The sequence below is a fragment of the Diceros bicornis genome, chromosome 6 (genome assembly GCF_020826845.1).
Source record: "Diceros bicornis minor isolate mBicDic1 chromosome 6, mDicBic1.mat.cur, whole genome shotgun sequence".
NCBI lineage: Eukaryota > Metazoa > Chordata > Mammalia > Perissodactyla > Rhinocerotidae > Diceros > Diceros bicornis.
This window is the reverse complement of record NC_080745.1, coordinates 29,395,169-29,421,765: the sequence shown is the minus strand read 5'-3', so window position 1 is coordinate 29,421,765 and position 26,597 is coordinate 29,395,169. Positions and strand designations below refer to the sequence as shown.

Genomic DNA, 26,597 nt, shown 5'->3' with positions numbered 1-26,597 from the left:
GCGGTTAAGTGCGCGCGTTCCTCTGCGGCGGCCCAGGGTTCGCAGGTTCGGATCCCGGGCGCGCACTGACGCACTGCTTGTTAAGCCACACTGTGGCGGTGTCCCATATAAAGTAGAGGAAGATGGGCATGGATGTTAGCTCAGAGCCAATCTTCCTCAAGAAAAAAGGGGAGTATTGGCATCAGATGTTAGCTCAGGTCTAGTCCTCCTCGCAAAAAAAAAAAAATAGAGATGAACAAAGGTAGGAGAAGTTTTGAAAACTTATAAACACCAAATGAGACTTTCTTCTTAATGCAGTCAGAAGTATTGAGGAGAACTGAAAGGGAAAAATTGTCTCACCTTGTGATACTATTATCACTTGCCATTGCTGTGTCTCCTCTACAATCACTTTGCACATTGTGTCACTCAGTCCACACTCTGGGAAATGCTGGGTCAAACACTAATTTTGGGGGGTGCGGGAAGGCACACCTCTCTAGCGGAGAAGCCGCTTGATTCTCCAAGAGGCTTCTTCAAACTACAGTCATGCATTGCTTAGTGACAGGGATATGTTCTAAGAAATGCATCATTAGGCGATTTCGTTGCTGTGTGAACATCATAGAGTGTACCTACAAAACCTGGAGGGTATAGCCTATCACACACGTAGACTATATGGTACTCATCTTAAGGGACCACCGTTGTATACGAGGTCCATTGTTGACCAAAACGTCGTTATGCGGCACATGATGGTAGTGGTCTCAGCTCCTTCTCCACCCCCACCCCACTCTGCTGTGTCTGTCTTCCCCGGGGGAGAATTACTGTGTCTAACGAAAGCTGTTATTCACGGGAGAGTGTTGCACATGTAAAAGTCTAGCAGTAATAAAAGGGGTTGAGACCAGTGTGTGAAGGGGCACCTCAGCTGGTTGGTGTTTACGTGGAGCCTTGGGGGTCCCTTGCACACACTGCAGCATTTCAGAGAGACTCAGATTCACTTTCTTAATGACGTCTTGACCAACCCAGTGAAAAATTCAGGCAGATGATGATAAAACCAAGACACACCACGACTGGCTTAAATTGGACAGGGTAGTAGATGACATTAAGGAATCAGTGTTAGTATTGCTGGCTGTGACGATTTTGTGGTTATGCTTAAAAAGAAAAGTCCATATCTGTTAGAGAAATATGCTAATGTCTTGGATTTGCTTTAAATCACTCCACTGAAGAAGGAGGAAGAGGAGAGGAAGAAGGCCGGCAGCAGCAGCAGGGGACAATATATTTTATAAAAGAATGAAAGAATATTGATATTTATTGAAGCAGAATGATGAGCACATAGGAACTCATTATACTATTTTTTTCCACTCTGTGTATGTTTGATATGCAGATCCATATATATACTAACGTCCATAATAAAAAGTTTTCCTTTAGAAGCCGGCCCAGCGGCATAGCGGTTAAGTTCATACGCTCTGCTTCGGTGGCCCGGGGTTCGCCGGTTCAGATCCTGGGTGCGGTAATGTTACTAATCTTTATAAGTCAAGGATGAATGTTGTAATTTCTAGGGTGAAAACTGAAAGAATATTTGTATAATATATGTATAATTCCCAAGCTAATAGTGTGAAAGGAATAATAATATACTCAATAAATCCAACAGAAAGCGAGACAGCAGAAAGGGGGGAACTAGAATAGGCAGGAAAAATAGAAAGAGCCTAGTAAAATGTTAAATCTAAACTCAAATATACTAGTAACTACATTAACTAATTAATTAGTATATTACTAATTTATTAATATAATATTTATACACTATTAATATTAAAATTTATACTACCTAATATAAAATTAATATATTAAAATATATGCATTTAAGGCTATATATTTCCCTATAAGCATACCTTTAGCTATAACCTACATATTTTGATATATAGTATTTTCATTATCATTCAGTTTAAAATAATTTACAATTTTCATTGTGATTACTTCTTTGGTTTATGTTTATTTAAAAGTGAAGTTTAGATTTCCAAATGTATGATAAATTTTTTATTTATCTTTTTCTAATTTTCAAATTGAATTCTAACTTAACAACATTGTGCGGGGAAGAAACCTCTGTGTTATTTTAATCTTTTTACATTTTTTTGATACTTGCTTATGGCCCAGGACATTGTCAAGTTTTGTAAATGTTTTTTTTGTTTGTTTTGTTTTGTTTATTGCAGTAACATTGGTTTATAACATTGTATAAATTTCAGGTGTACATCATTATACTTCTATTTCTGCATAGGTTACATCATGTTCACCACCCAAATACTAATTACAACCCATCACCACACACATGTGCCGAATTATCCCTTTCACCCTCCTCCCTCCCCTCTTCCCCTCCGGTAACCACCAATCCAATCTTTGTCTCTATGTGTTTGTTTATTGTTGTTATTATCTACTACTTACTGAAGGAAATCATACAGTATTCGACCTTCTCCCTCTGACTTATTTCACTTTGCATTATACCCTCAATGTCCATCCATGTTGTCACAAATGGCTAGATTTCATCGTTTCTTATGGCTGAGTAGTATTCCATTGTGTATATATACCACATCTACTTTATCCATTCGTCCCTTGGTGGGCACTTAGGTTGCTTCCAAGTCTTGGCTATTGTGAATAACGCTGCAATGAACACAGGGGTGCATGTATCTTTACGCATTGGTGTTGTCAAGTTCTTTGGATAAATACCCAGCAGCGGAATAGCTGGATCATATGGTAGTTGTATCCTTGATTTTTTGAGGAATCTCCATACTGTTTTCCATAGTGGCTACACCAGTTTGCACTCCCACCAGCAGTGTATGAGAGTTCTCTTCTCTCCACATCCTCTCCAACACATGTTGTTTCCTGTCTTGTTAATTATAGCCATTCTGACGGGCGTGAGGTGATATCTCATTGTAGTTTTGATTTGCATTTCCCTGATAGTTAATGATTTTGAACATCTTTTCATGTGTCTGTTGGCCATCTGTATATCTTCTTTGGAGAAATGTCTGTTCAGGTCTTTTGCCCATTTTTTAATTGGGTTGGTAGTTTTTTTGTTGTTGAGATGCATGAGTTCTTTATATATTTTGGAGGTTAAGCCCTTATCAGATGTGTGGTTTGCAAATATCTCCTCCCAATTGTTAGGTTGTCTTTTCGTTTTGTTGATGGTTTCCTTTGCTGTGCAGAAGCTTTTTAGTTTGATGTAGTCCCATTTGTTTATTTTTTCTATTGTTTCTCTTGCCCGGTCAGACATGGTGCTTGAAAATATGTTGCTAAGACCAATGTCGAAGAGCGTACTGCCTATGTTTTCTTCTAGAAGTTTCATAGTTTCAGGTCTTACATTCAAGTCTTTAATCCATTTGGAGTTAATTTTTGTGTATGGTGTAAGGTAAGGGTCTACTTTCATTTTTTTGCATGTGGCTATCCAGTTTTCCCAACACCATTTATTGAAAAGACTTTCTTTTCTCCATTGTATGTTCTTGGCTCCTTTGTCAAAGATTAGCTGTCCATAGATGTGTGGGTTTATTTCTGGGCTTTCAATTCTATTCCATTGATCTGTGTGCCTGTTTTTGTGCCAGTACCATGCTGTTTTGGTTACTATAGCTTTGTAGTATATTTTGAAATCAGGGAGTGTGATACCTCCAGCTTTGTTCTTTTTTCTCAGGATTCCTTTACCTATTTGGGGTCTTTTGTTGTTCCATATAAATTTTAGGATTCTTTGTTCTATTTCTGTGAAAAGTGTTGTTGGAACTTTGATAGGGATTGCATTGAATCTATAGATTGCTTTAGGAAGTGTGGACATCTTAACTATGTTAATTCTTCCAATCCAAGAGCACGGAATATCTTTCCATTTCTTCGTGTCTTCTTCAATTTCTTTCAGCAATGTTTTATAGTTTTCCGTGTACAGCTCTTTCACCTCTTTGGTTAAGTTTATTCCTAGGTATTTTATTCTTTTTGTTGCAATTGTAAACGGGATGGTATTCTTAATTTCTCTTTCTGCTACTTCGTTGTTTGTGTATAGAAATGCAACTGATTTTTGTATGTCGATTTTGTATCCTGCAACTTTACCATATTCGTTTATTACTTCTAAAAGTTTTCTGGTGGATTCTTTAGGGTTTTCTATATATAAAATCATGTCATCTGCAAATAGTGACAGTTTCACTTCTTCCTTTCCAATTTGGATCCCTTTTATTTTTTTCTCTTGCCTGATGCTCTGGCTAGGACTTCCAGTACTATGTTAAATAGGAGTGGTGACAGTGGGCATCCTTGTCTGGTTCCTGTTCTTAGAGGGATAGCTTTCAGTTTTTCACCATTGAGGATGATATTAGCTGTGGGTTTCTCATATATGGTCTTTATTATGTTGAGGTACTTTCCTACTATACCCATTTTATTCAGAGTTTTTATCATAAATGGATGCTGTATCTTGTCAAATGCTTTCTCTGCATCTATTGAGATGATCATGTGATTTTTATTCTTCATTTTATTAATGTGGTGTATCACGTTGATTGATTTGCAAATGTTAAACCATCCCTGCATACCTGGAATAAATCCCACTTGATCATGGTGTATAATCTTTTTAACGTATTGTTGTATGCGATTTGCTAGTATTTTGTTGAGGATTTTTGCTTCGATGTTCATCAGTGTTATTGGCCTGTAATTTTCTTTTTTTGTGTTGTCTTTGTCTGGTTTTGGTACCAGGGTAATGTCAGCTTCGTAGAATGAGTTAGGGAGCTTCCCCCCCTCCTCAATTTTTTGGAAGAGTTTGAGAAGGATAGGTATTAAGTATTCTTTGAATGTTTGGTAGAATTCACCAGGGAAGCCATCTGGTCCTGGACTTTTATTTTGGGGGAGGTTTTTCATTACTGTTTCGATCTCCTTACTGGTGATTAGTCTATTCAAATTCTCTACTTCTTCTTGATCCAGTTTTGGAAGGTTGTATGATTCTAAGAATTTATCCATTTCTTCCAGATTGTCGAATTGGTTGGCATATAGCTTTTCATAGTAGTCTCTTATAATCTTTTGTATCTCTGAAGTGTTTGTTGTAGTTTCTCCTCTTTCATTTCTGATTTTACTTATTTGTGCCTTCTCTTTTTTTCTTGGTGAGTCTAGCTAAAGGTTTGTCAATTTTGTTTATCTTTTCAAAGAACCAGCTCTTGGTTTTATTAATTTTTTCTATTGTTTTTTTGGTCTCTATTTCATTTATTTCTGCTCTGATTTTTATTATTTCCCTTCTTCTACTGATTTTGGGCTTGGTTTGTTCTTCTTTTTTCAGTTCCTTTAGGTGCATTGTTAGATTGTTTATTTGAGATTTTTCTTGTTTCTTGAGATAGGCCTGTATTGCTATAAACTTCCCCCTTAGAACCGCTTTTGCTGTATCCCATAAATTCTGGCATGTCATATTTTCATTTTCATTTGTCTCCAGGTATTTTTTGATTTCTTCTTTGATTTCTTCGTTGACCCAGTCATTGTTCAGTAGCATTTTGTTTATTCTCCACGTATTTGTGGCTTTTCTGATTTTCTTCCTATAGTTGATTTCTAGTTTTATACCGTTGTGGTCAGAAAAGATGCTTGGTATTATTTCAATCTTCTTAAATTTATGGAGACTTGTTTTGTGGCCTAATATGTGATCAATCCTGGAGAATGTTCCATGTGCATTTGAAAAGAACGTGTATTCTTCAGTTTTTGGATGGAATGCTCTGTATATATCTACTAGGTCCATCTGTTCTAGTGCGTCATTTAAGGCCAATGTTTTCTTATTGATCTTCTGTTTGGATGATCTATCCGTTGGTGTAAGTGGAGTGTTAAAGTCCTCTACTATTATTGTGTTACTTTCTATTTCTGTTTTTATGTCTGTTAATAATTGCTTTATATATTTAGGTGCACCTACATTGGGTGCGTAGATATTTACAAGTGTTATATCCTCTTGTTGGATTGTTCCCTTGATGATTATGTAATGCCCTTCTTTGTCTCTTTTTACAGTTTTTGTTTTAAAGTCTATTTTGTCTGATATGAGGACTGCTACCCCAGCTTTCTTTTCATTGCCATTTGCGTGGAGTATCTTTTTCCATCCCTTCACTTTCAGTTTGTGAGTGTCTTTAGGTCTGAAGTGTGTCTCTTGTATGCAGCATATATATGGGTCTTGTTTTTTTATCCAATCAGCCACCCTATGCCTTTTAATTGGAGCATTTAGTCCATTGACGTTTAAACTAGCTATTGATAAGTATGTACTTACTGCCATTTTTTAACTTTTTTTTCCTCAGTGTTTTAGTAGTCCTTCTCTGTTCCTTTCTTCTTCTATACAGAATTGATGTCTCTTTAGTTTGACCTCTGTCTGAAAGGTCTACTCTTTAACTCCCCTCCTCCCTCCTTTTATGTTTTTGATATCATATCTAACCTCTTTTTTGTGCATTTGTATCCATTACCCTCTTATCATGGAAATAGAGAATTTTTCCTATTTGCGGTCTTCTTTTTTCGCCTTAAATCAGTCCCTTTAACATTTCTTGTAGCACTGGTTTCTTGGTGACAAACTCCTTTAATTTTTGCTTGTCTGGGAAATTTTTTATCTCTCCTTCCATTTTGAATGATAACCTTGCTGCGTAGAGTATTCTTGGCTGTAAGTTTTTTCCTTTTAGCACTTTAAATATATCGTGCCACTCTCTTCTAGCCTGTAAGGTTTCCGCTGAGAAGTCAGCTGATAGCCTTATGGGGTTTCCTTTGTATGTAACTTGTCTTCTCTTGCGGCTTTTAGGATTCTCTCTTTATCTTTAATTCTGGACATTTTGATTATGATGTGTCTTGATGTGGGCCTCTTTGGGTTTATCTTGTTTGGGGCTCTCTGTGCTTCCTGCACCTGGATGTCTGTTTCCTTCCTTAGGTTAGGGAAGTTTTCACCTATTATTTCTTGAAATAGATTCTCTGCCCCCTTGTCTCGCTCTTCTCCTTCCGGGACACCTATAACACGGATGTTAGTGCGCTTGATGTTGTCCCAGAGGTCCCTTAGACTGTCCTCACTCTTTTTAATTCTTTTCTCTTTTACCTGTTCAGCTTGGGTAATTTCTTCTAGTCTTTTGTCTAGCTCACAGATCCGTTCTTCTGTATCCTCTACTCTGCTTTTGAGTCCCTCTAGTGAATTTTTCATTTCCAGTATTGTATTCTTCATTTCTGATTGGTTCCTTTTTATATCTTCCATTTCTTTGTTGACATTCTCACTGAGTTCATCTATTCTTCTCCCCAGATCAGTGAGCATCCTTAACACTTTTAGTTTGAACTCTGTGTCGGGTAGGTTGCTCATTTCTGTTTCACTTAGTTCCTTTTCTGGGGTTTTGTCCTGTTCCCTTACTTGGAATGTATTCCTTTGCCTCCTCATTTTGCCTCTTTCCCTGTGCTTGTGTCTACGTATTAGGTAGGTCAGCTACGTCTCCTGCTCTTGGATAAGTGACCTTATGTAGGTGATGGCTTAGGAGGCCTGCAGTGTGCTTCCCTCAGTTCTCAATGTTCCAGGGGTGACCCCTATGTGGGCTACGTGTGTCCTTCTGTTGTGGCCTGTTTGCTCTCCCTGTAGGCACCCAGGGAGGCCAAGTTATGCTCCTGGCCAGGTGTTGTAATGCTCAGCTGCTTGTAGTTGTTGTGGGCCCTTCAGTCTCTTTATCAGGTGTGAGGAGCCCCAGCACAGTTGGCTGCAAGTTCTAATACCACGTTTGTGTTGCAGTATTTCTTTTGAGTGAGTAGTCCCCCAGCGTGGCAGGTTGTTAGGCTCAGGGCCTTACAATTGCTATAAGCCTCCAGCCTTTAGGTCTCTTGTCAGGTCTCTGAGGATTGCAGCTGGGTGGGGCTGGCCTCAGGCACGGGAGCACCCAATTGTTTCAGGCTTTGGAAGGTGGGCTAAACCCCCTATGTGGGTCTTTGAGAAGCACAAGTCTTCTGCAGCTGACAAGCCCACAGGTCCACACACACAGTCAACACAGTCCTGCCCTGTGTGCATGCCCTGACCTCCCGAAGTGGACCCAGTCTCTCCATGGAGGGAGCCCCACACACTCCACCACCACTCCACACTCTCCACTGGCTCCTTGTGCACGCCCTGCCCCACTGAAGTCGGCTCAGTTGTCACGCTGCAGAGAATCCAGTCACCAATCTATGCAGGCCCACAAGTTGCCTGAGGGCTTGTTGGGTGGGGCCAGTCTCTAGGGTGGGCTGCCTGCCCTGGCTGAGCTGGATTAAATCGGTGCTCTAGCAGGTGGGGCAGCCCTGGGCTAGCAGGCCCCAGGGAGAACTCCAATGGCGTCTGTGTCAGCACGTCCACACCAGGCCACAATGGCTGTGGCCACTGTCCCAGTCCCTGGAGAGGTCTCACCTCTCACTGAGATGCACTCAGGGCCTATCAGGTGAGTGAGTCTCTTTTCACCAAAGCACTATGCACCTTTCTTTCTGGTGATTTTAGGATGCTTTCTGAAACAGGTGAGTTTGCACGCGGGCCCTTTAAGAGCCGGTTTTACTTTCTTTGTGAACCAGCTTTTCTGGGGGTACTCCCCAACGTTTTAGTAGCAGGCAAAGTCAGATATTATGCCGCTTGTCTTGATTGCGCTGGGTCCACAAAATGCCCACAGTGGGGGCACTCCCCGGCTCAGGGCCCTGCTCCTCCAGGGAGGACTGCGTAACTTTGGGCTGTTCCCAGGTGGCCATGAGGCACTGCGGCTTGTGAAGGCGGCGTTTTTTCTCTCCAGAAGGGAGTTTCTGCCTCTTCTAACTCAGTTAAGATTGTCTGTTGTTGCAGGAGTTCCTCTAATCCAGTTTTCAGTTCTGTCTCAGGGGTAATTTTTCCACGAGTAGTTGTAAATTGGCTGTGTCCGCGGGAGTCTGCCTACGCCGCCATCTTGACTTCCTCCTGTAAAGGTTCAATGTAAGCTTGAAAACAATGTGTGTTCTGCAGTTATTGGGTTCTGTGTTCCATAATGTCACTGGGCCTGGCTTGCTAATTGTGTTGTTTAAATCTTTTTTATTTTTGTGTACTTACTTCATCAGTTACAGAGATAAGTATGTTAAAATCTGTTTGTGATTTTGTCTATTTTTTATTTTAGTTTGTCAATTTTTACTTTATATATTCGACGTTATGTTATCAAGTGCATATAAATTTGAATTGCTTCAATTTTCTGGTTCATTTGCCTTTTACATGGAGTTTAACCAAAGCTTTAAAAAGAAAATGCCAATCTTAACAAAATTTTCCAGATATTAGAAAAAGAAGAAACACAATTCAACTCATATTATGAGGCCTACAGAATATTGATACCAACACTGACAAAAAACACTGTGAGAAAGGAAAACTACAGGCCAAATCTTGTTCTTGAGATTTAATATTTTATTAAGTCAAAATTCATTAACAAAATACTAGCAAGTTAATTTCAAGTCTATAAAAATGATAGTACACCATTGAGTGTATTAATAAACCACATTGAGTTTATTCCAAGAATACAAGGATGGTGTAACATTGTGCCATATACCACATTAATGAAATAAAGGATAAAAATCATATTATCATCTCAACAGATTCATAAAAAGCACGTGATAAAACTCAACATTGATTCACACTTTTTTAAAAAACTCAGCTAAATAGAAATAGAGGGAAACTTCCTTATCTGATAAAGGCAACCTACATAAAAATGTGCAGTAAACTTTAATTATTCTAGAGACTCAGCAGAAAGCAGATGGCACCCACAGATGGGGTGATTTGAAAAGAGTTTAATACAGTAACTGTTTATGAAGGTGGGGTAGAGGTTAAAGAAACTGACAAGGGATAATGTAGTCTCCCAGGGCTAGTAATGGGCGGAAGGACCTGAAGGGCAAAGAGAAGGAAGCAATTACTAAAAGACGGAAAGAGTGGCTGCATGGAGAGGGCTACATGACACAAGCTGTGGCCTTTGGTAGAAGGACACATTTAATCTATGTGACATGGTAGTGAGGTAGTCTGGGGAACATATGCCCCAATTTAATTTTCCTCCCTACCCTATCTCACATCGCTGCCTCTGACTGGCCACAACCAATCTAAAGCAAAAGTGCAATGGAGCCCATTGGTTCAGGCCCTGCAAGTTGCCTCCTGGAGCACAGCGCAGGTGGAAAAGTGGGAGAATGAATCTGGGGAAGCAAACAAAAAGTATACACCATAATCTAATTTACTATTAAAACATGGGAAATTTCCCTTTTGAGATTCGGACAAAGACAAATATGTCCACTTCTATTCAGCATTGTACAGGAAGTAGCCAGTGCAATAAGGCAAGGAAAATAAATATAAGGCATAAGGATTAGAAAGAAAGAAATAAAACAATCAGTAACGGATATATTCGACTGTGCACAGAGAAAATCCAAATAACGTGTAAATAAATTGTCAGAATTAATAATGAGTTTAGCAAGGTTGCTCTATAGTAGATCAATATACAAGAATCAATTGCATTTGTGTATACTAGCAACAAACAGCCAAAAAATATCAAATACCTGGGAATTAATCCAACAAACTATAAGACCTTGCAGAAAACAATGAAACACTATGAAGAGAAATAAAAGAAGATGTAAATAAACAAAGCTGTATACCAGGTTCATGGGTTGGGTGACCTATATTTTAAAGATAACAATTCTTCCCAAGCTGATCTGTAGATTTCACGTAATCTTGGTCAAAGGGAAGCTTATAGGAGCTGTTCTCCAAACTTGTGTGGAGAAGAAGATCTGCCCATGACAAGGCGTAGACTGTGGCAGTCGTGAACATGAGACTTGCAGACGTCCTACTATAGGGAGAGTAAATGACCAAGGGCCCCAGCTACTGTACTTTGAGATTCATCACCAGATTTGTATTGAGGCCAGACCTCTCATGGGCTGCTCCCAGCCAATGACTGAATGCATTTAGGATACTAAAGCAGGCCTGTTTCTGAGAAACAAAGGACCCTTCTGATGGCCAGCTTTGGCTCTAGGAATCACCAATAACCTTGTCAAACCTGTCTTTGACTGCACAGCAGCCTAGAATGATTCCACCCAATCTTCTCTTCTCCCTTTCACTTGGAATCAGACTTGTGCTGCAGTCTGACAGCTCTCCCAACCTTAGCAAGTTCCCCTCCCTTATTTTTTCTCACATAAGTGTTTCCCTTAACAAAATTTATCTATTAATTTTTAATGTCATTTTGGTGTCTGCTTCTTGGAGGATCCAGACTAACATAACAACCAAGATGTTCAAGAAGAAGTGTTTTGTTATAAAAGCACAGTAATTAAAACAGTGTTGTTTTGACACAGGGTTGGACAAATAGACCAAAAGAATAGAAGAGAGCCGGGAAACCTTGCAATGCAACACAACACATGCACGCACGCACACACACACAAACTTGATGTCTAACAAATGTGGCTCTACTTGAGAGTGGGAAAGAGACAATATTTTAATAAATAAAGCTGAAATATTGGATATCTGTAGAGAGGGAAAAATAAAACAACCCCTATTTCACACTTCACACAAAAATCAGTTCCAGGTGTATTGTAAACCAGAAGGTAAAAGAAAACAATAAAGCTTCTAGAAGATAATATGGGAAACTATCTTCATGGCCCCAGTGCAGGAAAAAAAAGTCCTAATCAGAACACAATAAGCACCAACCAATAAGGAAAAGATTGTTATTCAGACCCATTAAATTAACAACTTCTGATTCATCAAAAACAACCAATTTAAAGGCTGGAAAGACAAACCACAGAGTTGGAGATCTTTGCAACATACATAACTGATGATGGGACCATATCCAAAATATAAAAAGAACTCCTACAAAACAGCAAGAAGCAAACATTCCAACAGAAGAATGGCGAGTCTTGAACAAACGATTCACAGGAAGAACTCAGCCCCATTCATTATCAGTAATGCAAATTAAAATCACAGTGCAATATCACTATGTACCTACCATGATGTACAAAAGTATAAAGACTGACAGATACACAGGAGTTACAAAGAATATACAAATGGATAGTGTTTGAGCTGATGAATCCCAGTGTGGGTGAGGATGCGAAGCAACAGGAACTCTCATATGGAGAGTAGGAGTGTAATTTTGGTACACCACTTTGGAAAACAGGCTGGCACTATATACTATAACTGAAGATAGGTTTACCCTAGAATTCAGCCATTCTACTTCTGCATATTCATAGCGACAGGATTCATTATAGTCCCAAACTGGAAATAACTCAAATGTCCATTAATAGCAGAATGGATAAGCACATTGTGGTAATTTCATAGGATAGGCAACTGTATCAAAATGAAAACACAGCACACTACTGCTATATATAAACATACACATGAATTTCTCGAACATAATATTTTAAGACACATATTTCAAAAAAACACACAGTAAGATGCTATTCATAAAAATTCAAAATTAAGCAAAACTGTATTGCTTAGGGACGAGTACATACATGGCAAAATTATAAGGAAGAAAAATGTGATTACCATAAAAGTCAGGATAGTAGTAACTTCTGGGAGAAAGGGAGGTGTGAGGCGGAAGGGGCACAAGGCGGGGCTTCTGGGATGCCGGCAAAGAGCGATAATTACACGTGTTTCCTTTTTTATTTACTGACCCGTAAAGGTTTGCTTAGTGAACTATCTGAATGTCTGTCATATTTCGAAATAAGTAAACTTGACTTGGCTAATTAGTTTGGCAATCAGAACGAGCTTTGCCATCTAGGATGTTTGGTGGACATTTTCCAAGGTTTGGATGAAAACGTATTTAAAGCTTGCAGAGAGACAAAAGCATTTCATCAAAACTATTATGTTGATAAGGGTAAATTGAAATTTATATTTGGACTTACCCCAACTCTTTTTGTGAATATCAGTTTAAACAAACGTCCCTCTGTAAAGGAATGAGAGGATAATTAACAGTCATTGGAAAGGTCTTGGTACATAGCCTTTTTGATATACTTACCAGAAACTGAGAAAGTGAATTAACTTTAATGATTGGTTACAAATCCTTTGCAAACCAATAGTTTCTAATTCTTTGCTTTCAACAAGACTAAAGGAGGACTTAGTCAAACTATAAGCTGATAGAATGTTAAAAATGGTTTTTGATGGTATCATGATATCATTATGTGATTTTTAGCATGTAACTCATAAAAAGTTCAGAGAATTGAATGACAATGCTATAATAAAACATGTTCCATTCCTATTTACTTGTTTATGTGAACAAGGTTTCCTAGCGCTTCCCGCTGTAAAAACAGTCCATAGGAAGGGAAATGAGCTGAACTCTGTCTCCCTCTAGCAATAAGTAATAGTCAACCATGGATAAATGAACCAATTAATTTGTAAAATGCTCAATTCATGTTGTTAAGAAATGGATTTCCATATTTTTTTACTTTTATATTTATTATTTATAAAAATTTTAATTGACATATTGTTTTGTTCAATTGTGTATTCATTAAGATATTTTTATAGCTCAATCCAGGACAAATTTTCAATCTTTGGAGATATAGGGTCACAAGAAATTTGAAAAATTTAACTTGTGTATATGTACGCGTGTGTGTGCACGTGTGTGTGATTTTATTGCAGAGACACAGGATAAAATAATCTGTAAAAGACTTTCAAGCATAAAAAATATGTTAGGATGAAATTCTGTAAGATACATGGAATGCAAATAAGAGTTCAAGAAGAAAGACGAATGATCTATAATTTGACTGTTAAAGATTTTGTTCACGTATCTTTAAACAGATGATGGTAAGTATCAGATTATTAGGAAATTTGTATTTCCTTAAATACACTTTAAAGTGATGTGACAGTTTTAGGATGTTAACAGTTTCAATAAGTCAGAATTACATCCTTTGCAACTATTTAAACATAAAATACTTTAGATGTCAACTTAAAAATGTGCACAGGGGTATGTAGTTTTTTAAGCCCAATGGCTTAAACAGAATAATGGTTTATTCTCTTAACATAAAAGAAGTTAGAGACAGACCATCCAAGCTGGTGTAGCAGTTCCTTGAAATCATTAGAGGCTCAGGATCCTTCAGTCCTTCTGTTCTGCTATCCTTGGAAGGTAGCTTCTACCCTCAAGGCCACAACTGGCTTCAGCCATCGTTTCCCATGATCTGGGTGTCCCCTGGGGAAGGGTCACAACAGCTTTCCCAGGAGCCCTACTAAGTCACATCCACTGGCCACTCACATCTACCAGGGAGCCTGGAAAAGGGAATTTGTCAACTGGGCATATTGCCCAGATTCCTGTTACTAAGGGAGAAGATGAGAAGATATATTGGACAGGCAATTAGCAGTCTTAGTTACATGGAAGATGACCCCGTGCCCATTAAATTATATACATACATGTGTATTTATGCATTGTTATATCTGGAAGGATATTTACCAGTGTATTAATGGTTTACCACTGGGTTGGGGGATTTCAGGCTATTTTTACTTACTTCTTAGCACTTTCACATATTAAACTTTTTTATAATAAATACGGTAATTCTTACAAAGCCATTACAGATATTCTCATAAGTTAAAAAGGGGCAAAACTGGGGAAAAGAAAGAAAAAAATCAGAGACTTTAGAGTCAACAGATCTGAGTTTAAATTCCACTTTGCAGTATGATTTAGGATTATATCTTAATCTCTATGAGCCACAGTTTCCTGGTTAGATTTGTTAGATTTTTCCATTATCTTCTGGCTTGCGTTGCCTCTGATAAGTAGTCCATAGTCATTTTTATTTTCATTCTACTATATGTAATTTCTTTTCCTCTGACTGCTTTTAAGATTTTTCTCTTTATCATTCGTTTTCAGCAATTCTCTGATGTGCCTGGTGTGGTTTTCTCTGTGTTTATTCTGCATGCAGTTTGTTGAAATTCCCATATCCATATATTTATGTTTTTCATCCTATTTGGAAAAACTTCAGTCATTATTTCTTCAAACAATTTTTCTCCCCCTGTCATCTTTCTGATAAACAAATTACATGTATGTTAGATCAGTTGATATCGTTCCATAGGTCAGTGAGTCTCTGCTAATTTCTTTCCCACGTTTTTTTCTCTGTATACTTCCGTTTGTGTAGTTTATATTCCTTGTTTGAAATTCACTGATCTTTCCTTCTACAGTGCCCACTCTAATCTGCTGTTACGTGTACCCATGAAATTTTGCATTTCAGATATTCTATTTTTCACTCTACAAGTTCTATTTTGATTTTTTTTATAGTTTCTGTCTTATTTATTGTGTTCATGTTTTCCTTTGAGTTCTTGAACATATTTTTTAAAAGTCATTTGAAAGTCTATGTCTGCTAGTTCTGTCGTCTCTGCCATTTCTAGGTCTGTTTATATTAACTGACTTTTTCTCATTTTTTTGATTAAAAAAATTTTTTTAGACACTGGACATTATGAATGATATATTTTCGAGTATTGGAACTTGTTCTCTTCCTTTAAAAAATGTTTTTTGTTCTGACAGACAATTAAGTTACTTGTGGATCTGCCTTTTTTTTAGGCAATTTTTAAAAAGTTTTGTTGAAGTACATCTAGAATAGCCTTTACTTTATGGATAGTTTAACTCTTCCTCTAAGATGAGGTCTTTCTGAAGTCACTACTAAATTCTCTCAGTTATTGAAATTTCCCTATTCTGTCTGGTCAGAACTCAAAAGTCTTCCAACCTTGTAAGTGCTCTGGTAGTTATTCAGCTCCCTGGTTGTTGTTCATTTTCCAGTATTTGTTCTTTGTCTGGCCTTCTGGGGTCTCACCTTACACATGTGCAGCTTAATATTCAGCCAAAGACTTAAGGGGGTCCTTTTTGTCCCTCGCTTATTTTTTATTGAGATATAATTCACATACCATAAAATCCACCCTTTTAAAGTGTATAATTCAGTGGTTTCTAGTATATTCACAAGGGTGTGCAATCATCACCACTATCTAATTCCAGAATATTTTCATCACTTCAAGGGGATCCTTTAGCAGATTTCTGGAGCTGTCTGCAGAGCTCTCTCTTCTCCGATTCTCTGCTACACGTATTCCAGATGCCTCAGCCTCCCTGAACTCAAGACTGTTTCACCAGCTCAGCGAGATTGCTCTGCTCTGCTTGGACCTCCCTCCCTGTGCTGGGTTCTGGCAAGTGCCTCCAGGCAGAAAGCCGGGGTGATCGTAGGGCTCTTCTCTCAGGGATCGCAGTCCTCCGCTGTCTGTTGTCCAATGTCTGAAAACACTTGTTTTATATATTTTTGTCCAGTTTTGTAGTTATTTAAGGAAAGATTAATCTGGTATAATTACCATCATGGCCCAAAGTGGAAATCTCAGTTTATTTGATTTTTGAGATTAAACTAGCTTGTCAGGGTGCTTGGCTATAATAAACACTAAACAAATCATAGTTGTTATTGACTTTTTTTATATCTATATTACTGAAGTGGACGTTGTAGTTATCTTCCCAATATCTCTTTTACCGTTCTCCCATTCTCTAGTAGCCACAGAATTGAGGGGAGGGGAGAAGTTACCTCAATTACAGCTTCAGACTGGCCCCATATTGTTCTAATCCAGTTCGTGTGATTCCATCCCCCCTGCCATACTGATTAGTTCAGTTAAACCGGGCGTAAGCTAATTAGTGCATGATATTCTCCTGACCGTGTGGATGGTTCTGGAAGGGGGATTTTAGGGGCGAGGAGGAGGAGAATGTCTCTTCCCCTCTCCTAATGTTTCCTTCCCTTGAAGGAAAATCCATTAATGTGGTTTCTGACCTCTCTCTATCCCTTTCCTCACTTTGCCCCAGGAGAGGCAACATAATCTATCTAGAAGGAAATCAGGGAAGAATAAAGTGGGCATGCTCAGCCTGCTCATCCCTCCTTTCTCTTAGGAGTGAGCTGCCCACAGAGAGCACACAGTCACCTCTGCTCCTCCAGGCTGGGAGTCTTACTTACACGGCAGGTTTCCCACCACAGGAGACCTCAAATGGGTTGTCCTAATTTGGGGGTTCTGGAAGCAGATCAGCTGTGTTCTTACCCTAGGTTATAGCCTCCAACAGTATCAGGACTAAAGGTAATATTTTACTCTTTTGTTTTATATATAAAAATTTTTCTAACTCAGATAGACACAAGGAGTGCTTCTTACTGGGGGCCTTCTCTGAGACCATAACAGATATAAGACCCCTGAGATACAAGGGCAGGTTTAGTGGGTGATTTGGAGAACATTTTCCCTCCTTCTCAAGAACCTCTCTTTTATTGTGATTGCAGTGAGAACATGTGCGCCCTGCAGCCACCTCAGCCAAGCCTCAGGATGAAGCCAACCCCGAGAGGAGGACAGAGCAGAGAGAAGCACAGAGAAACCATGGAGCCAATGCCTGCCCAGTCTTGGGACTTTCCAGTTAAAGGAACCATATATCTCCTTTATTATTTAAGTCATTTTGAGTCTTGTTTTCTTTTACTTGGTCACTGAAAGCACTTTAGCAGACACAATCTCTATGCACATTAAAAGTACTTTTACTTGTATTATCTGGTTCGATCCTCTCAAAGTGGTCAAGAGTTATAGCAGATGAGGAAATTGAGAGCCGGAAATGTAAAGTGACTTGCTCAAGATCACATGACAGAAAAATGGCAGGCAGGGCTGGGACTCCAACCGGGCTTCCGACTCTGAGCTCAGGGCTCTTCCCACTGGACCACACTGCCGTGTGATTGCCAGAAGAAGGTGTTCTGATGACTTAGAGGGGTTGTCCACACTATAGATGTCATACTCAGGATGCACCCAAGCTTTGGGGCTGACATCAAAGAAAGCAGTGGCCATGGTCTCCCCAAGTCACACCCCTCAGTCCCCATCAAGCCTGGAATCTCACACTGGGTGGCCCCCAGAACTGAGCCCCTAACAATGGGGATTTGGAGGGGGATCCTGCTTGTTAATGGAGAGACCCCTGGAGGAGCCAAGGAAGTATTTCCAGAGCACAGGGATCTCAGAAGACAGTCATCAAGGAGACTGGGAGTGAGTCTGGTGAGAATCCGTTGAGCACGGACCTGAAGGTAGGCGTTTGTAAATTAAGCTTAAAAACTAAAAAAAAGTTTTGAGAACACCAGCATCCAGCCTCAGGATACCCCTCCCCCAAACCACTCACTGACATCTGAAATTCCACCAGTGGAGGCCATTCCTTTAACTTTATAGTCGAAATGCAACTCCCACCTCACCCCTCACCACCTCTGGGGAGCAGTGAGCTGCACTGACTGTCATTTATTCTTTTTTGTGATTGGGTTATCACTCCTTTCCTGAAAGACAGAGTGAGTGTGAGTCTTGGGCAAGATAGGAAGGATTCTCAAAAGAAAGAGTAATGTCTCCATGGCATTGGGAACACCTGCTCTCTGGGTATCCTTGGGCCCCCCTCTTGTCTGACGAGGCACAGGGCAATCACCATGGGCCTGGAGAAGTGGCAAACAAGCTCATCAAACTAGTCTGATGCTAGAAGGAATTACTCCTTCCCCACCTATGGTTCCTCCTCCTCCTCATCTCTCCCCAACCCAGAACAAAATGCAACAAGAAGAAACATTTCCATTTCCGCCTATTGTTCTCCGAGTCTATTTCATCCCCAGGTCTGCTTTGATGTCAGGGGCTGCAGCTGGGTGGGCTGAGTCCTGCCGCCATCCCCCAAAACTGGAGGCCATAAGCAGTTGACTTGCCTGTGGCTCACTTGGAGACACTTAGGTTTCCCAAGTTTCATTAGGCAGAAGGGCAGGAGCAGAAGGTACACCATGTGAACTCCAGTCTTCTGGGGAGGATGTGACTGTCAACCCAAAGTTGGGCGAACAACTCTGGCCACATCGGATCAATACAAGGAACAATAAAAACTAAAAAAACCTCTCCCGTGGAGTCTAACTGCCCTGGTTTTGCATCTGGGCTCCGCCACTCCCCAAGTGTGACCTCAGAAAAGCTACTTAAACTCCCTGTGTCTCAGATTCCTTGTTTATAGAGAGGAGGAGATGACAAGGACCTGTCTCACAGAGCTCTCTTCAATGAGACGAGACATAAAGCACTTACCACAGCGCCGGATGCAGAGTGGGTGCCCGTTAGATGGTGGCTTTTACGTTCATACGTCTTGGGTCAGGGAGAAGGGGGGGAGATGGGAAATATTGCAAAGAGAAGGAAAATGAAATTGTGAGTGGGGAATATTGCAACAGGCATTTTGTGAACGTTAATAATATTGCAAGCACTGAGTAAATGGTCACCAGATCTAGGTTTGGGCAGGCGAGGTGTTTAATAAGGCTTTTTGATTGGCTCCGGGGCTTTCACAGAGTTTGGGGCTGATTCTATCTTTATTGCTTCTGATATCTGTGGCTGACTCCCCAAGGCAGAGCATCCCACCACCGAGTGGCGAAGAGTGTGCTCGTTTCCAAAAGCCCCTCACTGATTCTGAGTCACTGCCACCAAGGACACACTCTCTTGGGGCTGAGAACAATTGCCAAAGAAGATCAGTGGGATCTGGGTCCTTTGGGGAGTCAGATCTTGGTCCCACCAGGTCCCCATCTTCCCCGTCATCAATAACTTTACTTTCCTCCTTTTTCTCTGCATCTCCGCAGACCGCTTCACCGGATGGACCCTTAGGGTCATCCAGCCCAACCTCCTCGTTAACAAAGCATTGAGGACCAGAGAAGACCCAGACCCACCCAGGTTTGCACAGGAGGCCTGGGGTTGCTATAGGGCTCACCCAGGTCTAGGGAGCCCAGGCCACTGTTTGTCCCCTCCCTCCAGTAACCATGTCCTCTTCCATGTGTAGAGGGCTCACAAAGGCTCACATACGTGTCCCATGCACGGGTCACATATGTAAAGCCCCTGACGGAAGCTGGCATAGACAGCATTGATAAATGATAGCTATTATTATCGCTGTTGTGTCGTGTCTCCTATCTTTACACCATCCCCAGGTCATGGCGGGTACCAGCATCTTGTTTTACAAGGGTAACTAGGTTCATACAGTTACTTGAAGGGCTTTTTCCAGACCCTGCAGTTAGCAATAGCACAGCAAGGCCAGCACCCCAGCCTTCTCACTCCAAGCCCCAAACCTCCTTCTGTTCCAAGGTGCTGTCTCCCACCATCCTCTGGTCTGGGACACAGACCCACAGAGGAGGAGATGCTGTGGGTCTGGCAGTGACAACTGTGCTTCTCTGCTGTTAAGACCTTCATCCTCAGCACTCTGCCAAGGTGAGCTGCCAGGCCCTTAAACAAACAGCGGGACAAAGAGAGCCAAGACAGTCCCCCAGTGGCCCGGGGATATGAGCGCTGGGAAGCCATCCCGCTGAGTCCCTGAAGGAAGAAGGCAGGGATGCCGGCCCAGCCATGCCCAGCTCACCCCATCCTGGCTGAGAAAACCAGTTGCACCCACTGCACTTTGCCAGTGGTGTTTCACCAGGCATCCTGTGGGTGCTTATTGTGAGCCAAGAACGGGGCCCGTCTGTCTCCATCAAAACCAGAAGTGTGTCCTGTAGGGGAGTAGGCCCACTCCAGCAGAGCCACGCCAGAAGGGAGCAAGGAGAGAAGCCTGAGCAGAGCCCACCCTCAGGAAGGGAGGCACTTCCCAAAGGGGAGCATGGCATCACCTCTTCCGCCTCGAATCCAGGGGTTCTCACCCCAGGTTCCTCCGTGCGCCTGTGGAACCCCTGCAGCTGTGGGCATAACTGGAGAGGACTCATATGGATATATTCTTCCTGTGAAGAGGGTTGATAGCTTGTATAAGATTCTCGATCCTTCTTCCCAGGACACTTCCTGCCTCCCCAGGTCATAGGTCCCTGCAAGAGAGCCACCAAGAAGGGAGGGGATAGAGCCAGGCCCTCCCTCCAGTAAACAAAGAGTCTCTGAGGCCCAGTGTCCAGCTCCACCTCCCCCTTCTCAAGCCGGGCTAACTCCCCCTCCCCTTAGGTGCCTCTTCCTCCAGGAAGCCGTCTTTGACCTTCCATGTGTCCTTCCCCTGCTGGGGCACTTTTCATACCTTTTGCCAGTTGCCTTCTCAATTGTCTATTTCCCCCACTAAACCTCAGATCCCCCTGAAGCAGTGAGCGGTGTCTCTGGGGTTCTCAGCCCTCCCTTCAGCCCCCTGCCAGGGTGCCTGGCACAGGGGTGCCCAGTCTATCCCGAATGAGTGAATGAGTGAATGAATGAATGAAGAGTAGTTCTAAATTAGGTGGCTCTCAGACGCCCGACATCTGTGAGGAGGGTTCTACATTTTATTTTTTATAAAAATAGAACTTGGACTCGTACAGTTTGCTCCTGCCAGTTCACAGGTGTGGGAAGGAGCTGGAGTCCGAGGGAGGAGCAATCGGGCAAGGGCCCAGGGCCTCTGCTTCCTTTTGCCGAATGAGGGAGGGGCAGGAGGCACCACACCGGGCTCTGAGTGGCGCGGGAGGCCCAGGCCTCTCCCATTTTCTGAGGGCCTGGGCGTGTACAAAAAGGAGGAAATGCGGTAACTTACTTACAAAAATGATGGTCCATCTTAAATGTTCACATTGAACAATTGGAGAGGTTTTGGCCTTGTGTCGTGTACGCTCTCAGGGGCATTCCCTCGCCTACCCATGCTCTGCTTTGGTTACGTCCCAAGTCTAAATTCGGGCCCTTTCCCTACCCCCCCATACCCCCAGCCCGGGGCTGTGATAGGGCTCAGCTATTATTTCTTACCGTCCACGTTCAGGGTGCAGGCCGTGCTCTGCGCATCTCAGGCTCAGGAAAGCCCCGACGCCCAGCCCAGGGTGGCCCAGCTCCGGGAGCGCTGCAGGGCTGGGGCTGCGCGAAAGCAGGAACCCTGCGCCCTCGGTGCACTTCAGGACGGGGCTCACGAATGGCCACCCTCTGCTCCAGTCTCACTGCTCCGCTGGGCCTCTCTCCTTGCCACCCACCCACAGAGAACGCCAAGAACTGGTGCTTCTCCAGGTGGGCCCCCCGAGGAGGCCCGAGGCTGCGCCGCCTGCTCCGAGCCGGAGCCGGGGCCGGCCGCTCCGGGAGCCCGGCCTGGCTGCAGACTGGCGCCACCGCCTGGTGGGGAGCGGGACTGACGTGCTCCTTCTCATCCCTTTCCTCCACCCAAATCTGCAGTCGGGGAGCTTTTCCAGAGCGCTGGCTGTGCTCTCTGCCCCCGGGAGAGACGTGACGGGCAGAGACACTTAAGGCACAACATCCACTACACAGAGCTTATCGTCTAGTTGGGGAAACGTGTCAGGGCAAAGGAGCACAAAGGTGAAAAAACCGAAACACAGTGGGCAGAGGATAAGCTTGTATGCAAACAAGCCCACCTGACTCAGGGAGGAGCGGAGGGAGGCAGATGGGGAGGCCTGGCTGGGGCCTCCAGGATGCCCAGACTCAGCCTCCAGTAGAAGCTGCCTCCAAGCCTGGGGTGGAGCGTACGGGCTTTGCAGCTGGACGAGCTGGTTTGAAGCTCGGCTCCTCCATGAGCCAGGAGTGTGACCTTTAGCAAGTTACCGTTCTCCGCGTGAGCCGCGTTTCCTGAGTCTGTAAAAAAGGGGTAAGAACACTTGCCTCGCTGTGTTGTTATGACGATTAAAATAGATAACGGACGTGAAGCACTTGACACAGTGCTCAGAATAGAATCTAGCCATTAATAATAGGGCTTGCTTCTCCTGCCCCCAGTCTGCCCTGGGTCTGCCCCCAAACAGCCATGAAAACATCGTGAACTGGCGCTTTTGAACACTTCCTCTTCTAAATGCATGTGAGTTTCACAGCTCTTCTGAATTCCATGTAGACACTCATTTATACCAATTTCTCCTTAGAAAACGCTCACTTCCGATAAATCCTCACACCAGCTGGAAAAACTCCCCATCCTCCAGAACCCCTGTGTACTCTCCCTAAATGCCTGCTCCTCCTGCCCCCCCACTCCGCTGCCCCACCCCAGCAGGGTGCTCACGGGAAGGCAGATGGGATTAGCTCAGAGCTGACCCCCAGCACCCCCTCAGGAAGGCAGAGCTGTTGGTGAGTCAGCAGGGTCTGCGTTGAAGCATCTGGCCCAAATTACCACGAGGAAGACTTCATCAAATCGCTCACAGCCCAACAGGCAGAGCTCCAGGCAGGCCTCCCTGAGGCTACTGGTAGTCACCCGTGCATTTTAATTCAGCTACAGAAGAGGAAGGAGCAACCAGCACAGAATAATCCTCTCCTTGAGAGAGAGAAAATTGGGACCTAAGGAAGTGACATGACTTCCTTAAGGTCACCCAGCCAGTCAACAGAGAAGCTGGCAGTGGGCAGGCTTCCTGGGGCTCATTCTGATCCTGGTCCAGACAAAACTCTAGCCATTCCAGCTGGAACCAGTATCAAGACACACTCCTCGCCTTTCCCCCACCCCTTACCCTAATTCTACTTTCTCTCGGAGCTCAAACTAGAGATGTGGTTTCATTCCATCAATCGGTCGTTTATTGACGCCTTCATTCAGAGCGTGCTGGGCTGGAAGGGGTGTCTGGGTCATCTGACCAAATCCTTCCCATCCGGTGTCAATTGGGCTCTTGATTCTAAGAAACAGAAATTGACTCTAGCTAACCGAAGCAAAACTAAAAAAATAAAAACTTAATTGGAGAAGATGGGGAAGCTCATAGAGTTGAAGAAAAGCTGAAGACTTGGGTCCCTACAGGACAGGCTCCAGGGATCTTGGGAACAAGAGCCTCTGGCCGGTCCTGAGGGTCACACACTCCATCTCCCACCTCACCCCTACTCCCAGCCAGCAGGCATTAGGGGCAGAGTGTTTTCAATGTTTGGTGGGCTCAAGAGTCAAACCCTGAGATCATGCTGAGACCCCCTTTAGCATCAGAATGCCCAGGAGGGCTTGCTAAAACACAGATCGCTGGGCCCCATCCCCAAAGCTTCTGATTCTGAGATAGTATTCAAGGATTTTGCATTTCTAACAAGTTCCTAGGCAAGGCTGGTGCTCCAGGGACCATACTGTGAGAGCCACCACTCTGGGAACCTAGCTTGGGTCATGTGCCACTCTTAGCCAGGGAGCCCAGGGCGCCGTGAGAAATAGTCCCACCAAGGCTGTACTCAATGGGATCAGCAAGTCCCACAGGGCTGCACTCAATTCAATGTCCAAAATAAAATTAGGATACTATGACTAAAAGGGGGAATGGATGTTAGTTGGGCAGGAGAAAAAACAGACGTGCATTATTCCAATGTTTGGGGAAGACTCTCAGGCTTCTCTGGGTTGGTGGGTTAGATATCCCCCAGTAACTTCTGCTGCTCTCCACAAGGCGCATTGATGACCCTCCCTGCAATCTCAAAGGATAACAGGCAACATGTTTATTGCAAACCTGGTATCTGACAATGCTTTTACTGGCAATACAGTAGCAAAAAAAGGCAAACATTGTCCCAGTTCTCATGGAGCTTTAGGGGGAAATTAAAATAAAATTTAGTTCTACAGATGAGGTCTCTATAGTGAGGCTATCACCTCCCTCATTCTAGTTAACATGCTTCTATTAATGCAGCCTGAGATGACATTAGGTTTTCCAGGGGCTACAGCCTACCATAGATTTATTACCATTATTCAGAAATATTTCGTGAACATTTACAGTGCACCCAGCCCTATGCTGCACACCACGGGGGTACAAGAGAAGCAAGAGGCTGGTCTCAGCCTCTTATGAGCTGCGTTTAGTCTTACTGAAATGTTGGTTACCTGGCAACTGGACAAGATCTCCAGATCCCAAATTGAACTCCCAAGGAGTCATCATCACCTATCCCATTAGGAACACTTGGCTCCTTTGCATCAGCAGAGCCCATGTTGAGAGGTAGGACCCACAGGCTGAGCCATCTGGCATCATATCTCTATGGTGCAATATGTAGCCTGGCACTCGTGAGCCTCCTCCAGCTGCAGGATGGGGGTGCCCCTGCCACTCCCCTTAGGGGGGTTATGAGTGCTCAGCTCTGAGTCAGGAGTGGGGAGACGAGCTGAAGCATCAAAGAATTTCGAGCTGGAAGGATCCTTAGCAGTCACTCTAGTCCAACCATCTCATTTAACAGAAGACCCTGGGCCCCAAGAGGTAAAAGGACTGCTCATGTTCACACAGTGGATAGATGACAGGAGGGATCCAGAACCCAGGTCCCCTCCTGCCATAAAACCCAGAGCTCTCTCTGCTATACCACCAGAAGAAGAGGTGAGGCAAGGGATAGAGAGAGAAAAGGGGACACATTTTGCTCATGAACTAGTCCACCCAGGAGACACTAATGGAAAAGTGCTAGAAAATGCCTTCTATATATCGTTAAGCAATTGATGCGATTTAAGCAATGTATCAGGGGAAAACCTTCCGTGCCTGTAATGGAAGAGCCCAAGACAGAACATTCTTCAGTACGGCTGGGCAACAGAAACCGTGGGCAGACATAACTCAAAGCTCAGACAGCTTTTGTTTTTAAATTTGCAGTGCCAAGGGAGCGAGACAAGGGAGCTACTTCTCAGGGAGGCAGGGCACTGGGGCCAGATGCATTCAGCTGATCTATTGGTCAGATGGTCTGGATTCGATTCCTCTGAGAGGAAAGACGGCTCGTCAACCCGCTCTGTGGGAGAGAGGAGATGGGGACTGCCTCTTTTCAAGGCCAGAGGTACACCTAATGTGTGCAAAAGAACAAGAGAGATGATGTGTGCACGGGGGTGGGGCACCTGGGGGGTGAAGGGAAGGAAGACCCTTCTGCCCTGGAGCCCGTGATTTTATGGTGCTCAGTTTTCAGAGTAGGATAATAACAAGAGCGAGACCACGTGTGGCGCTTACTACTCGCCACTGTTTGAAGCACTCTGTAGGGCTGAACTCCTCATATGACACTATGAGGGTGGGGGGCCTCCACTATCCCCATTCACGTATGAGTAACCTTTGTCACAGAGAGGCTGAGGAGGTTGTCCAAGGTCACACAGCAAGTGCAGAACAGCTAGGATCAGATCCAGGGAGCCTGGTTAGCAGCACCAAACCTCTCTGCTGTCCCACCATCGACCAGAAGAATTGAGGAGTTGCTGCTGATGCCCCCAACATGCCCACAAGAAACCTGCAGAGTACCCCAGACTCTGGCTTCTGACCTGCCACTTGGGACCTGCCGAAGCTTTCCAACTTGAGCTGTTGCTCACCGGTATCACCGCAAAGTTCCTCAATAAGATCTGGCAATAATAATTTTTTTCCTTTGCTTGTTGATTAGAGAGCTCTTAGGTATAGCCAAACTGCAATGTTTTAGGTTTCTTAAAAGATATATAATTGGTACATCAATATAGTGTCTAATGGCCATTTATTTTCTTTCATCTGTTTCATACTACCCATGATGCAATGAGGGGTTGCATTTGACCCTAACTCAAGAAGTGGCCGCCTCTGTATCCTAAATGAGCCCCCAGGATGATCTGTCCTGTTTGTCAACAACTCCCAGCCTGGCACCGTGCTAGTCACTAAGGGGACACCAGTGAGTCAGATATGATCTCTGCCTTCAGTGAACTCACAGTCTCCTGAAAAGACTGAATGCAAACGACAGTTACAATCCAACGTGATGATTGATACTGTAGAAGTGTCCAAATGTTTTGGGAACAGAAAGAAAGAGAACCTAGCTCCTGGGAGAACAGCAGGAGGAGCGAGCTCAGCAGGAGACTGGGCTCCGACTGTATACAGCTAAGCAGGCTGGGCAGTCTCAGAGGAGGTGGGGAGACCCTGGGAGACTCGAGGTGGAGGTATATGTTAGGAGGATCACC

At 43.2% G+C, this 26,597-nt stretch overlaps 1 long non-coding RNA gene across 1 annotated transcript; it reads right to left on the bottom strand.

The window, feature by feature from the left end:
• Nucleotides 1-9,373: 9,373 nt before the first annotated feature.
• On the bottom strand, nucleotides 9,374-21,820 carry LOC131407067 (uncharacterized). The gene is made up of 5 exons (XR_009220442.1): nucleotides 21,566-21,820; nucleotides 20,494-20,682; nucleotides 18,941-18,997; nucleotides 12,793-12,833; nucleotides 9,374-10,104 (listed from the first exon to the last, which is right to left on the bottom strand). It is a non-coding gene; the product is annotated as an uncharacterized LOC131407067 (long non-coding RNA).
• Between the last annotated feature and the right edge of the window lie 4,777 nt (nucleotides 21,821-26,597).